Source organism: Lactuca saligna, chromosome 2 (genome assembly GCF_052625555.1).
Source record: "Lactuca saligna cultivar CGN05327 chromosome 2, ASM5262555v1, whole genome shotgun sequence".
Lineage (NCBI taxonomy): Eukaryota > Viridiplantae > Streptophyta > Magnoliopsida > Asterales > Asteraceae > Lactuca > Lactuca saligna.
The window spans coordinates 148,867,203-148,884,149 of record NC_136418.1 but is presented as its reverse complement, the minus strand read 5'-3'; positions in this window follow the sequence as shown (position 1 = coordinate 148,884,149).

Sequence of the window (16,947 nt, the reverse complement as noted above, 5' to 3'; positions counted from 1 at the left end):
AAAAATCCAAAAAGATTTTATTTTGTTATGTCTTTATTTTTGAAAAATTCAAAAACCACAAAAATATTTTTCTTTGTTCTTTAAGTTTTGTGTGTTTTTTGTTTTTGTCAAGAGCAGAATGCGAAAAGGTCATGCTTATAAATGTTTCTAAGGGAATGTATCATTTCTTTCAACTTTGTACTCGTTAGGATGTCCCTAGAAGCATGCTGCAGCATGTTGACCTAAGCCTCATATGACTTTATGTGTGAGAAATGAAAGCCTTAATGAAATTATCTCATGAAAATTTCTTCCCAATTAGGCTTGTATTCACATTAGTCAAAAGAGCTACCTTACTCTTCTCATATGAGAAAAGAGTTTTCTGTTTGGTCCACAAATAACAGAGGTATATTCGATCTTATAGTCAATCTTTTTCATCACAAAATTCTTAGCACAAATCACACAAAAAGACGTAAGTACGAGAGGTCTCTGATCAAACCAATCAAGACCTAGATATACAAAAATTTTGTGTTAATGATCTGACATCATGAGTCCATGATGAAGGTAAAACCCAAACATCTTACAATTTAAGGAATTGACGAGGAACATTGTTCCAGATATTGACGAAACTTTTGTTTTAGTACCAAAATTTGAAACTCCAAATCATATTCATTTCGCATGCGTGGTCTTGATCAAACATTTGAAACCCACGATGTTTGTTATCCAACAAGATCCAATTTATAAATTTTTTTTATGAATATGATTTCCGTGTGAGTTTCATTTGCATGTTCTAGTCATGATAAACATTTTCAAAGCTGACTTGTCACTGACTACACTGGTCATACAAGTAATTTCTGTTACAATTAATCACCTTATGTTTAGGATGACATGTAACGAAATTTTAAACCAACCCAAGAATCCATTTTAAAAAGAAGCCCTTTGATACTTATCAAAAATTGTTCGAATGTAATTCACGGGAACATACACAAGCTGTTGATCATATTTCTTGATGATTAACGAAGCAACCTTTGCCTGGGGTTTAACTACTTTTGTGTCAAATTGCATTTTTGATATCACAAAATTCCAAAAAAAAAAAAAATTATCTTGCTTCTTATCTAATTTCTTTGAAACACTGCACGCACGAAATCCTTGAGGTTCTAAGTAATACCAACTTAGACTGAAGATTTCGCAAGACTGCCATATGACTTCGCTTTTCATCCCAAAAGTGAAAGAGCCTTGCCTCCATGCTAAGGGTTCCAACAGTTACATTTCATTAAAGGGAATATTGTCAGGCTATGTATACATGACGAATGGTATTCTGTGCAGTTTTCTAGGCGATGTAACAGGTGCTTTTTCACACATGGCTAACTTTTCGCAGTAATGGTCCGATTTTCAAGGTGCCACGTCAGATATCATTAAATGCATCCCGCTTCAAATTCAAATCAATCAGGGTTATGTATAAAAGGGGGTTAAAGAGGGTGTTATACGGTTACGCGATCAAACACAAAAATTCCCAAATTCTCTGATTCTTTCTTTTCTTCAAACCCTAACAATGGCTGCTACTCAATCCAACACTGATGAAGTTATTTCTCAGTCGCTTATGAAGATTCAAAGCACAAACTACCAAGTTGATCCTAATGTTTCATCCTACCTAGAAGAATTGAAGATGTTGGTCGTTGCTCTAAAAAGGTCACCATTATCAACTGCAATGTTCAATTCTTTCTCTTTTCCTATGTCTTGGTTGTCAATTGCGGCATCAACTGCGTCATACAACAATACAACTGATGTCATAACTTTCAATCTGGTGAATAATAAGACAGTTCGTCTTACCAAGAACATGTTCATCAACTTCTTAAACATTCCAAATAACCCACCATTCTTTAAGCCAACAAATTCACAGATTATCTTCATGTTCAATGAAATAGGTCATCAACCCACTCTTGAAAAGATAAGTGATTTCATAAAATCAAGCCTACCATGCATTTGGAACTTCTTATTTGGAATCTTTCTTAGGTGTTTGACCGGGAGGAGTGTTGGGTTAGACAGGGGAAGAATGGAGGTTTATGCTATGGTGATGGGTCTTTATTATGATTTAAGTGTTGATTATGGAACTCAGCTATGGAAGGAGTTCAACAAAAGTCTCGAAAATACAAGTGTTGGGAAGGGGATTTCTTGTGCCAGGTACTGGAGTTTAATTTTGGAAAAAGTATACGCAAAAGAAGGAATTCAAGCTCCTGAAGACGGAGAAGTTGTTGAATTTTATTTGTACCAATTTCCAAAAGCTGTTGAAGATGATGAAAATATCTTTACAAGGGTCGCAAGAATTCCTGATGCGATGCTTCGCAAAGTTTCACCTACTCACAAAGTTTTGGTTCGTTACATGAAAACGTTTGATCATAATGTGCGAACTGGAATGTTGCTTGAAATCACTGCTGATTCTTCAAAGAAAAAGAACCAAACTCAAAAGAAAAACAAACAAGAATCTTCCAAACTGTCAAAGGATGAAGGGGTTGAGAAAGAGGAGGTTTCTCCTAATAAGACAAAGGAAACTATACCAATGAAATCAGGGGTCTTAAAGAAGCTTCGCAAATTATCACAATCAAAAACTACTTCACTTACTATTCGCAAAACGGAGGTGAGTAGTAAGGGAGCTATTTTTAGAGACGTTCCAGCTCCTGTTTCTCCTGGCTCAAAAAGAAGAAGAGCTGCAGAGGTTACGAAGCATATTACACAAAAGCTCAAGAAGAAATGAAAGTTGGTTATTCCAAATGAATCATCAGATGACGAAGTGGTTCCCGAAACTCCACCTGTTTCCATAACGGTAACTGTTACTCTTCCAATCATTTCGTAAATTTCCACTACCACATCCACACCACTTGAAGTTGTTACACATACTTCAGTTCATGAGGAAGAGATTATTTCTGATAAGGTTGTATACATATCTAATACGGAGACACTTATCTCAAATATTGAACTTACAGAGCCAATTTTCTTATCTACTTCATTACCACCATTTCCTCTTCCAAATACACAAACAACCACATCATCAATATTTGATCATCCTTTGAAACATCCTTTTACTACATTATTTCCATCTCAATCACCTGAAGCACCACAACCTATACCTTCGCAAGCTCAGTCTGATGAAGAAACAGAAGGAGGTGGTTTTGGAGGAATGTCTAAAGCCATACATTTTGATTGAGAAGAGGAGGAAATACCTGATCATATGCTTATGTCAGGTAAGCAGTTTAAAATACTGAATCGCAAGTTGAATGCCATTATTCAATCACAAGCAGATGTTGGTACAAAGTCATCTATCTCAGGCATGGAGGTTGAATCTATGATAAAAGCTGCAGAGAAGTGTATCATTGCGAAAGTTGATGACTCTGACAAAAATAATGAGCTTCGCATTCAAGCTCAAGGCAAATATTTTGATGGTGTTATCAAGGATTTAAAAATTGTTACAAAAGAACACCATGTTCTTTTTGTACAAGATGTAAAGAAGGTCAGGGAAGATGTTAACTTCAAAATTGAGGAGTTAAAGGTTGAAGTTGAAAAGGAGATTCAAGACCTTCATTCGCAAAATTTAGAGGTCCATAAATGTGTTGATATTATTGCTGAAGCAGTCACTAAGCTTGCCACTGATTATCAACCGGCTGCTCAAATGATCGAAGCTAAGCATCAAGAGAATAAAGAGCACTTTTCAAAATTAATTCAGTTGGCTACTGAATTAAAAAGTTGTGTTTCGCAGACTTCTCAACAAACAATTATTACTCTAGAATTTTTAACTCTCAAAGTTAATACTCTGGAGCAAGCTATTCAAAAGGCATTGGCCCCAATTACCAACTTTACTTCTCTATTGCCAAAGAATGCCCCACCTGCTTTCACAGGGGTGCAAGGGGGAGAAATAAAAGGAAGTAAAGTTGAAGATGCGAAGACTGTTGGGAAGATTCATTCCACTCAACTTAAAACAACTTTGCCAATACTCACGAAAACAATTCCTTCAACAATAGTAACAACAAAGCCAATTCTCAAGGGAATTATCATTGGTTCATTTGAAGGAGGAAGTTCGAGTGCGAAACCTCAAGCAGTGGTTGCTGGGAAAGGCAAAGAGGTGCTTATTGAAAAATCAAAAGAAGAAAAGAAAGTTGAGGCAGAAGCTAAAATGGAGAAATTAAGACAAGTACAAAGCATCATGAGGAAAAGAGCAAATACCCACCAACAATGAACAAGGGTGATCCTGCGAAGTTATACTCATATGAAACTATCGAATCTAAAGTTGTGGGAAGTCATCTGTATGAATTTGAGAAAAAGCCTAGAAGAAGTTATGATGTTGCAAATTCAGACAGATGCCAACTCGACTTTCCAATTAATGAGATGATGTTCGTGACAACGCAGTACAAGATTAGTGAAAAATTCAAGAATGCTGATGAATTTATTTCAATGAAAATAAGATTTCATGTTGTACTTGCGAAGGATCAAGATGAGGTATGGTCTTTGATGAAAATCAAGAAAGTGCTTACTATCAAGAAGGATGAATTGTTCGACAACATGCTTCAAAATTTCCGATACTTTGTTGTTCGAGCTAGATTACAAGCCTGTTGATTTTACTATCGCTGACTTCCCATTGATGAATCTAAATGATCTTATTCAAGTGGCTCTGATCTTGAAGGAAATGGAAGAAAATAAATTCAACGGACATGATACAAATGTGTTCAAGTTTGGTTTCACACATATCAAGAAATTCATAGATAACTACTATGATTGCTTGGCGTTAACAGATGAAGAACTTGCATCAGTTCATGGAAAACAAGTGATGGTTCCATGGGATTCTACTCTGTCTCAATCAGAATTGAAGAAATATTCAGATGGAGAGATATGCCTTAAACCTTTTGGCATGGTTTTTGCTGGAAAAGATACGAAGAGGAAGCCAAAGAAGTTTTTGTTCAAAGTCTCTGAAATTGAAAGATACACAACTTCACAATATACGAATTTCATAGTTCGTATGAATAATTGCTCGAAGAATAATGAAGGGGACAGGAAGGAGCTCAAAAAGATAATTACTTGGTATTCGGAAATCAGAAGAACAATGAACTCAGCTATTCAGCATCTCACAAACTGAATAGTTTCGACTGTTTACAAAGGGGGAGATTGTAGAGATTAGAAGTTGTAAAAGTCGAAATGTTTGTTTCTTTTGTTTCGCATGTTAGTTATTTTACTAAGTCTTCTTTTGTGTGAAGCTTATAGTTTATGACTTAGTATATTTTTTGTACACTCAGGTTTCCTATAAATAGGGATTGAGGTTAGAAGTAGAGTATACGAATACACGAGTGATTCATTAATCATTCACATTTTTCTCTCTGCTTATTGTAATCAGTTCTTCATCAATATAAGATCTTATTAATATTTACTTCATGTGTTCATACTTTACATTCATACAATCATGATTGCATTCTGATTCTCGATAATAATTCTCTTCAATCGTTAGCCGAACGGGTATGATAGGACATTAATTCCTCATTAATAAGTATAATGAAAGTTATAAAGTTACTAAATGTTTTTGTAAATTCCCAATCTTAGTTACTTTAGGAAAAATGCGAAAATGATGCTATTCCATGAAATTTCACTTTGCACCTTGCCAAGTCGTTAATGGAGTGTGTGTGGTTAATCGACACACTAACTTGGACTAACAAGGGTGCAAAATGATAGCTCGAGAACTACCATAGATCAATGGAGCTTGTATGGTTAACCGACACATTGATTAGGTGGTACATGACTCAAGAGTGCCAAACTAATTTGCATGGTTATTCACACATTATTTGTGATCTTCGGTATCCCAGTCACAAACTTGAAAGGCATAATCAAGATTAAACATGTCATTTAAAAGATCAATGAATATCAAAAAGAATCTAGGAATTTCATTCCATTTAAAACCAAAATTTCATTTCATTTTTCGTGGTGGAATTGGTAAATCGTCATTTACCTACCTTCAAATAATTTGCAATTGGATTATGGCATCCCTCTTCCGAATTGTGAACTATTGTGTTGGGTCCTAGCTTTAATATTTCATTTGGGTGTTATATTAAGGATTCTTTATCTAATCTAAACTTCTTTCTTTTTCTTTTTCAAATGTATGGCTCAAACAATGCTTCTGGCTCGAACTCCAACTCCTCAAGCTCCTTCTCCCTCATGAACATTTGTGCTAGGATCACCTTCGATGGATCCAAATTCAATGATTGGATTTGCAACATTTGAATGGCCTTACTTTACAAATAGAAGGAATATGTTCTCGACAAGCAACTCAACAGGATCGATGAAACTAAATCTACTCCTGAACAGATAGTTGAGTATAGGGATCATGAGAAGGACGCAACAAAGATGTCATGTATAATGGTAGCCACTATGACTCCTAAGCTGAAGTGGTTCTACGAGGACTACTGGCCTTACGATATATGCCAAGATTTGATGGAAAAGTGCCATGAAAGTGCGCGTCAAGAAAGGTATGAGATTATTGCCTCGTTAATCACAACCAAGAAGAAAGATGGAGAATCCATCACGGCCCACTTATAAAGGATGCAAAGGTATGTGGATCGGCTACTCAAGTTGAATGTCAACTTTGACGAAGAGTTAGCGATTGAAATCATTCTCCACTCTTTACCTCCTTTTTATGATTAGTTCAAGATGAATTATCATAACAAGGAGGAAGCCACCTTGAGTAAACTTCAAGGTTTGTTGAGAACTGCTGAAAGTGGATTGAAAGACAAAGTTCTCAAGTCCACTCCTGTTGCTGTTGCCCCAGTCCTTGCTATAGGACATGGAAAAGGGAAGAAGGGGAAAGCTCCCTCCAAGAACCACAAGGGAAAGTCCCATGATCGATCTACTTCAAATGGATCCAAAGGTAAAGGAGGTTGTACCACTCCCTCATATGATTCCAAAGAAGCAACGTACTTATACTGTCATGAAAAGGGGCATTGGAAACAAAGCTGCCCTAATTACTTGCAGGACATCAAGGATGGGAAGATAAAGCCTACCTTAGCAGGTTTTTATACTATTCAATCTAATAACTCATCAGATGTTAGTTCTTGCATCCTTGATATAGGATGTGGTTTTCACATATATTCTGATTTGCAGGGGCTAAAAGAAGTAGGGATGTGGAGCATGGGAAGATGAACCTAATAATGGGGAATAAGAAATCGTCACATGTCACCAAGATGGGGTTTTACTATGCAGTTCTTAGTAGTAGGTTAGGACTAGACTTGAATGATTGTTGCTACTTGTCAGAAATGACGAGGAATATTATTTCTTTTCATGGTTCGTACAAACAGGTTTTAGATTTTCATTTAACAATGAAATTGGTTCTATTAATGCTTTCTATAATGGTACTTTATTTTGAAGCATTGCCTTGTAATGGTGTATATGAAATTGTGATGGTTGTAGACAACTTAGGAAATAATGTGTTGCATATCAATTTGTCTAATGGTTTAGACAAGGCGTGCTTGTGGAATTGTCGTATTGGACATGTCAACAAAAAGAACATAGCCCAACTCCAAAAGGATGGAGTCTTGGAGTCATTTGACCTCAAGTCAGATGACACATACAAATGTTGTTTACTTGGAAAGATGACTAAATCGACTTTCACTGGTACTTGTGAAAAAGATGAGGGATTGTTGGATCTCATACACACAGATGTGTGTGGTCCCTTCAGATCCACCACAAGGGATGCTAACCGCTTCTATGTGTCTTTTACCGACAATTATAGTAGATATAGATATATCTACTTAATCAAGCACAAGTCGGTAACCTTTTAAAAGTTTAAAGAGTTTAAGAAAGAAGTAGAGAATCAATTGGGAAGGAAGATAAAGATGCTCAGATCCAATAGGAGTGGTGAGTATCTTAGTATCGAGTTCCATGACTATCTCAAGGAAAGTGGAATTGTTTCACAATTGACACCACCTAGGACACCGCAGCTCAATGGTGTAGCTAAGAGGCACAATCAAACCTTGTTGGAAATGGTTCGTTCCATGATGAGTCAAGCCTCGTTACCTATCTCATTTTAGGGGTATGCCTTAGAGGTTGCCGTCCATATCCTTAATCTAGTCCCAACTAAGAAGGTTGCCAAAACACCTAACGAGATGTGGACAAGGAAGATTACCCTGTTGGCACATATACAGGTTTGGGGTTCTGAAGCTTTTGTAAGACGAGAGACTCACGACAAGCTTGAACCTTGCAGTGATCGGTGTATTTTCATCGGCTACCCACATATATCTTTTGAATATCTTGTCTGCAGACCTAGTGACAACGTGGTCTTCATAGCAAGGAGAAGGATTTTACGTGAGAGAGAAATCATTTACCAAGAGGAAAGTGGGAGTCAAATTGATCTTGAAGAGATTCAAGAATCAAGCGGTGAAAGAACCTCTAACTGTAACGTCTGAATCCTGGTACGCATTTAACTCATTTACTTATTTATTTTGAATGAAGGAATCGACGAGTTGGTGGCCCTAACTCATCGAGTAGAGGGTGGTGTATGCACGGGATTTGAGCTATCTACTCGGCGAGTAGAGATCCTCGAATCGACGAATAGCTCGACCAGGTTGAAACCCTAATTTCGGGGTTTTGCACCCTGTTTAAGCATCTTAATCCCCACCCCTTGGCCTCATTTACAGTCTCCAATTCCTAAACCCTTATCCACAAAACCCTAGAGCTTTTTGGGAGTGTCTGAGCCATCCTTGAGTGGTTTGTGTGTTCTTAAAGCCTACAAGAATAAGAAGAAGAAGAAGAAGAAGAAGAAGAAGAAGAAGAAGGAGCTTGAAGGTTCAAGGAGAAAGATTATAGATTTATGGATTTCATTCCATTCTCCTCACTTTCAGGTAATGAAGCTCCTAACTTGCTTAGTAGTTCCTTAACTGTCTTTAAGTTCAATTTTATGGGATTTTTGTCCAAGAAGTATGATTTATGAGTCCAAGAAGTATGATTTATGAGTCATAGATCTCCCAAGTTGATTATACTTTCAGATCTGGAGTCATTAAGGGTTGTAAAGGCATAAAGGTGCAAACTTTATTCCATTGGAGTCCCATGCAAAACTTAAGGATGTTCTTATGGCCTTTTAAGCCCCAAAGAGCCATGCATGGAAGTAAAGTTTGAGGCTTTACGAGGTTGGTGGGTGTCTAGGTGCTAGATCTTGGTTCTCCTGCCTTGGGTAGGAGTAATAAGGATTTTGGACAAAGAATTATGTCTTAAGGAGCTAGACTTTGAACTAAACCCATTAAGAAAGATTGGGAGTGGGTAAAGTTGGAAACTTTACCCTTAAGAGGCCACGTCTAGTTTGTGGACGAAGTTTGTAGGGGCTTAATATGTTAAGATGGACCAAGCAGACGGAGGGACTCGACAAGTTGAAGTGAGTTGTCCTGATTTTTTTCACGGTAGAACTCGACGGGTCAGAGAATAACTCGACGAGTTGATTCAATAAATCGTGACCATGAGTAGCCAAGGAACTTGGTGAATCAAGGGTTGACTCGACGAGTTGGATAGCGATTTTAGTATTCTGAGTTTTAGAATTTGACAAGTTGAAAGGTTGAGTCGGCAAGTTGGTCAACTCAGAACGTTGAATTTGACTAGAGCATTGACTTTGGCCAGGGGTATAATGGTCATTTTACCCTTAGATAGATTTTTAGTTTTCTGACTAAGTATTATTGTATATAGTCAGTCGAAAAGTCGTGGGAGCAGCCAACAGAGATTCCTCACGCACGAGTTTAGCATCCAGTTTGATAGGTGAGTATTCCTCCAGTAGGAATGGGTCGAAGGCACCAATGCCAACCCGTTCATGTATGTTAGCGTATGTCGGACTTAAGTTCGATGAAGGAGATAATCGGATGTAGCTTATATGTTACAGACTTCGGTGCGATGCCGGGGAAATCCCGAGGAAGGTTGTATGTTTGATGTCTATGTGATTCTTGCAAGTACTTGTTTGTATGTTCCGGACCTCTGTCCGATGCAGATTTAGCTTATATGTCACGTGTTACGTGTTTTGGACTTTGGTCTGATGTCGGGGCAAGCCCGAGGAAGCTTTATATGTTATATGTAATATGTTTATGTGTAATGTGTTGTTATTATGATATATGTATACCGGACTTTGGTCCGACACCAGGTGGGGCCAGATGCCGGAATTCGGTCTGATGTTGGGGGGGGGGGGGGGGGGATACCCGATTCGTCGGATGTCGGGTGGGCCCAATGCAGTGTGCAAGGCCCAATATATGCTATTATGTGTTTATTTTATGATATGTGGTAGTTTGGGGGAACTCACTAAGCTTCGTGCTTATAGTTTTCAGTTTTGGTTTCTAGTGATTCTGCTAGAAAAAGGAAGGGCTCGGGATGATTGCATGTCACAAACCACAGTTTTCTGGCCTAGGATATTTCACCCTAATATTTGATATGATAATTTGATACTTTGATAGTTGTTATGATATTTTTGGAGATACATGGTTTATGTTGTTTACTTGATGATGATATTTATGGTTTTAATAATGAATTAAAAACGATATTTTTGGACCGTATTTTTGGGATGTTACAAGTTGGTATCAAAGCCTTGGTTTGAGGGATTCGAGCACACTTTGGGGTAAGTCTGAACTTAAGTTAAGGAATTGGTATAGAAATTCTCAAAAGAAAAACCAAGTTTATATAGGAATTTGAGAAAATAAAAGAGTTTTAGAAAAAGCAAAAAAAAAATTAAAAAAATAGAAAAGGGTGCGGTGCATGCAATCAGCCGAGCTTAAGTAAGTACTACTAAATTACCCATACATGTTTATGTTATGATATGCTTATGAGAACTGCATTCTAGATTAGTACTAAGGATCTAGGAAGGATATCTTATGTGCCTGCTATATGTGTGTCAACTTTATGAACTACATGCTACTACAGATTAGTTAGTATGATGGCCTAATTAGAATGTGCTTGATTATGTTACTCAGTGCTCGAATGCTGCTTGCTTTGTGCTTTTAGGAGTCCTAGTTATCTTTTACTAACTAGTAAACGAATATGTTAAGCTACATATTCTGAGGACTAAATAATTTCAGAAGGTTAGGTCTAGCTCTATTTCGTAACTCTTGTTTAAGTCCAACTGTTGTCGGGAAGGATCTCTCATTCGAAGAATTATCTAGTATGAGTGATATGTAATGGTATTCGCGAACTAGTTAGGGGAAGAAAATAAGGAATTCTTATGCAGTTGATGGTGGAGAGTGGAATGGTGATTACCCTAGGGAAAGCCTAGCGTGAGAGTAACGTGTGAAGCATTAGTAGTAGAATGGACTTGGTGAAGTCAGGGCAGCTCTTGAGGAAAGTACATGTAGATGTGGAAGATAGTATGGGCCCATACTACTGAAGCAGAGGATCCGTACTCGAGTCAGGGAAGACTGAGATGAATCCAAGGAACTTGTAGTGTATGTGATCCCTCTAGAATTGATTAGTATTCTGATGTTTGTTATGATGTGTTTTTTCAGAATGGTGATTTTACGCAACAGACCAGTCGGCTGTTTAGGCACCGATAAGGGATCAGGCTCAGGCTCAGGGGTCGGGCAGCTAGATGACCAGACTAGGGAGTTAATCTCCTCTGAGATCACACGCAGTATCCTGTATCATAATCCTATGATCTTTTTCACGATCAAGAAGGGCATTCATGAGCTTTTGGATGAGAGGTTGAGTACTTTTCACACTGAGGTGGCGGCCATGATAGGATCGCGCACACTGACTTTCAAAGAGTTTAGAGCTTGTCGAGCTCCCGGATATCGTGGGGCTCGGGACCCCATTGCGAGCACCAGATGGTTGGCGGATATCACCAATGCATTCCGCACTAGCAGATGTCCTGAGGGGGATAAGATTTGACTTGCGTCCTATCTTCTGAAGGACAGGGCACGTGATTGGTAGGAGGAGGTCAGACATGCGATTGGTGATGATGCAGCCCTTGATGAGATTACTTGGAGTGACTTTACGACCAGGTTTAGGGTCGAGTTTGCACCCATGATAGAGGTTCAACAACTTGCTAGGGAGTTCTAGGATTTCCAACAGACGACCGAGACGGTGATTGAGATCACCGCAATGTTCAGGGAGGGGGCCCTTCTCGTTTCGCGGTATGTGGCGGACAAGGAGACGAAAGAGGCCCGATACCATGAGATGTTGCGGAGTGATATCCACCAGTTTGTGAGCCACTCCAGCTATAAAACGATGGAGGACATGATTGCTAGGGCTCGAGAGAGGGAGTTGGATTTAGAGATGGAGAGGAAGAGGAAACCCAGGTGGTTCGGTTAGGGAGTTTAGGCAAGAAGCTCAAGGTATTAGACTACAGGCCTAGGAGCCAGCAGAGATGCAACCGTTCTGGAAAATGCGGCAAGTTGCATGAGGGGGCGTGAAAGGCAGGGAGTTCAGGATTCTTTAAGTGTAGCCGAATTGGGCATATGTGTAGAGATTATACAGATACTACCACCACCACGACAATATCGGATCTGATTTACTTCCAATGTAATCAGAGGGGACACAAGCGGTCCTAGTGCCCAACCATAGCAGCTGCAAGGCAGGTGGCAGCACCTGCCCCTGCTACATTGAGGATTACGGACGGTCGTCAGGACCGGGGTGAGGTGCCTATGGCAAAGATCAAGGCCTTTCAATTGACAGCTGAGGAGGAACGAGAAGCTCCCGACGTGGTGACGGGTATATAACTTACCTTTATCTCTTTATTGATATTGACTATTGCTTACGTTTATATGTTTTGTTATAGGATCATTCTTAGTGAACGATATATCGGCTCTGGTACTGTTTGATTTGGGTGCCACCCGATCTTGTGTGTTGCTCGCGCTCAGCAAGAGATTCTCAGGGGCTCCTGGGTAGCTGGATTTCCCACTTGCTATAGAGATAGCAGATGACAGGACTGTCAGAGTTGGTAGGGTTCACCGAGGATGTACTCTACAGTTATTCGATGAGCAGTTCCCAGTGGATTTGGTTTCTATTCCCTTGCGAGGGAACAAGGTCATCATCGGTATGGGTTGGTTGAGCCCCAATGGGGCAGTAATTGACTACGAGCAGCAGCTGGTGAGGGTCCGCACTTCTAGTGGGGGAGATTTAGTGATTCAGGGCGAGAGGCTGCAGGGTGGATTGACCCTATGTTCAGCAGCGAGGGCAAAGCGTTATCTCCAACACGGTTGCACGGGTTACATCGCTTATGTCATGGATACCTGGGATAAGGGTAAGACGATAGTGGATGATGTACGGGTAGTGCGAGAGTACCCGAACGTATTCCCGGAGGATTTACCAAGAGTAGCTCCAGAGAGACGGGTTTCGTTAAGGATTGACCTGGTCCCTGGTGCGGCTCTTATAGCCAATGCACCCTATCAGTTGGCTCCTCCCAAGATGCAGGAGCTTTCTACGCAAGTGCAAGAGCTGTTAGACAAGGGATTTATCAGGCCAAGGAGTTTGCTGTGGGGAGCCCCGATCCTATTTGTAAAGAAGAAGGACGAGTCACATTGCATGTGTATAGACTACTGAGATCTGAACAAGGTAACGGTGAACAACCGTTACCCACTTTCGAGGATAGACAATTTGTTTGATCATCTTTAGGGAGCATCATGGTTCTCCAAGATTGATATACAATCAGGGTATCACCAAATGCGAGTCAGGGACGATGATATGCAGAAGATAGCTTTTAGGACTCGCTATGGTCACTATGAGTTTGTGGTGATGTTGTTATGGCTCACCAATGCTCCAGCCGTATTCATGGACCTCATGAACCGTGTGTACAGACCGATGTTGGATCGGTCTATAATAGTCTTCATTGATGACAGCTTAGTTTACTCTAAGACTCAGGAGCAGCATGAGGATCACCTGAGGGAGGTGCTGGAGACGTTGAGGAGGGAGAGACTTTATGCAGAGTTCTCTAAGTGCGAGTTCTGGTTTCGCGAGATGCAGTTCCTTGGGCATATTGTCTACCAGAAGGGTATTCTGGTCAATCTAGCCAAGATAGAGGTTGTGATGCAGTGGTAGATTCCGAGGTCTCCAACTGAGATTTGGAGTTTCCTGGGTCAAGCGAGTCATTACCAAAGATTCATTCAGGACTTTTCCAAGATTGGAGTTCCTTTGACCCGACTAACCAAGAAGTCGGTGGTTTTCCGTTGGGGGCCTGAATAGTAGGCAGCCTTTGAGACCCTCATACACTGGATATGTGAGGCTTTGATTCTGACCTTGCTGGAGGGAATTTATGACTTTGTAGTTTACTATGATGCTTCGATCACAAGCATGGGAGCAGTTTTGATGCAGCGGGGTCATATGATAGCTTATGCTTCAAGGCAGTTGAAGCGTCACGAGGCTAACCATCCGACACACGATTTAGAGTTGGGGGCTATGGTGTTTTCCTTAGAGATTTGGCGGTATTACCTCTACGGGATCCGTTGTACCATTTATATGGACCACAAGAGTTTGAGGTACCTCGTGGATCAGCTGAATCCGAACATGAGGCAGCGTCGGTAGTTAGATGTGATGGTTGATGCCCTGAGCCGCAAGGCGGTAGCGGCCCCGATTCGAGACATCTTTCTATGGATGACAGTGATTACCCCATTGCTAGAGCAGATCCGAGAGGTGCAGTTTGAAGGCCTGAAGGAGGAGCACCGTAAGTGCGAGCGAATCATAGGTCAGGTAGCATCCTTTGATTACGATAGACGTAGACTATTGACCATGTATGGGAGGGTCTGGGTACCGTACTGGGGTGGAGTATGATAGATATTGATGGATGAGGCCCACACATCCAGGTTCTCCATCTATCCAAAGGCGACGAAGAAGTACAGGGATTTTCGACCCGATTACTGGTGGCCTTACATGAAGCAAAATGTAGTCTAGTACGTAGAGAGATGCCTAACCTACAGGAAGGTCAAGGCAGAGCACCAGAGGCCTCACGACAAGATACAACCATTATACATCCTCGTGTTGAAGTAGGAGGACATTACTATGGATTTTATCACTAAGCTTCCCAGGACCGCATGTGTGATTGATTCGATATGGGTCATCGTGGATTGGTTCACCAAGAGCGCTCACTTTATCCCGATCTAGGAGAGAATATCGGCGGAGAATCTGACCGAGATTTATGTGTGAGAGGTGGTGGCACAACATGGAGTGCCTATCTAGGTGGTATCAAATTGAGATGTCTGTTTTACTTCTAGACTTTGGAAGCGGTTTCACGACGAGATGGGTACTCATCTCCACTTCAGCACCACTTTCCACCCCCAGACCGACGCACATTGCGAGAGGACGATTCAGACTCTCAAGGACATGCTATGTGCATGTATTTTGGATTTGGTGGTAGTTGGGATGCGTATCTTCCGTTATCAGAATTTTCATAAAACAATAGCTACCACGCCAGCATAGACCAACCACCTTTCAAGATGCTCTATCGGAGGAAGTGTAGGACCCCAATCTGTTAGGGTGAGGTTATTTAGAGGGTCATGGGGAGTACCAGTTTTAGAAGCGGGGAAAGTTGGACCCCAGGTATATCGTCCCCTTCAGGGTCATAGCCCAGGTGGGAAAGGTAGCATATCGATTGGATCTTCCCGTAGAGCTCAGCCAGATCCACAATAGTTTCCATGTTTCCCAACTACAGAAGTGCTATGTGAATGACACGGTATTTGTGACCTTGGAGGATATTCAGGTTGACGACAACTTGAATTACATTGAGAGACCAGTGACGACTCTGGATCGCAAGACGAAGGAGCTGAGGAACAAGAGGATTGAGCTAGTGAAGGTGCAGTGGCAGCATCGTAAGGGTTCGGAGTAGACTTGGGAGCCTGAGGAGGAGATGAGGGAGCACTACCCGGAGTTTTTTCCAGATGCAGCTGACTTCAAGGACGAAGTCAAAGACAAGTGGGGGAGAATTGTGACGCTTGGTTCCTGGTATGCATTTAACTCATTTATTTATTTATTTTGAATGAAGGACTTGACAAGTTGGTGGCCCTAACTCTTCGAGTAGAAGGTAGTGTATGCGCAACATTTGAGCTATCTACTCGGTAAGTTGAGATCCCCAACTCGACGAGTAACTCGGCCACGGTGAAACCCTAATTTCGGGTTTTTTGCACCCTATTTAAGCATCTTAATCCCCACTCGTTGGCCTCATTTGCAGTCTCTAAGTCCTAAACCCTAATCAACGAAACCCTAGAGCATTTTGGGAGTATGTGAGCTATCCTTGAGTGGTTTGTGTGTTCTTGAAGCCTTGAAGAAGAATAAGCAGCTTGAAGGTTCAAAGAGAAGGTTATAGATCCATAGATTTCATTCGATTCTCATCACTTTCTGGTGATCAAGCTCCTAAATTGACTTGTAGTTCCATAGATCTCTTTATGGTCACTTTTATGGGGTTTTTGTCCAAGAAATATGATTTATGAGTCATGGATGTCCCAAGTTGATTATACTTTCAGATCTGGAGTCATTAAAGGTTATAAAGGCATAAAGGTGAAAACTTTATGCCATTGGAGTCCCATACAAACCCTAAGGATGTTGTTATGGCCTTTAAAGCCCCAAAGGGCCATGCATGGAAGTATAGTTTGAGGCTTTACGATGTTGGTGGGTGTCTAGGGCCTAGATCTTGGTTCTTCTGCCTTGGGTAGGAGTAATAAGGATTTTGGACAAAGAATTATGTCTTAAGGTGCTAGGGTTTGAACTAAACCCATTAAGAAAGATTAGGAGTGGGTAAAGTTGAAAACTTTACCCTTAAGAGGCCATGTCCAGTTTATGGATGAAGTTTGGGAATTAGATCTGAAGTGTAGGGCTTAATCTGTTAAGATGTCCCAAGCATACTGAGGGACTCGGTGAGTCTAAGGAGGGACTCGACGAGTTGAAGTGAGTTTTCCCGATTTTGTTCGCGGTAGAACTCGATGGGTCAGAGGAATGACTCGACAAGTTGATTCGATAAATCGTGACCATGAGTAGCCAGGGAACTCGGCGAGTCAGGGA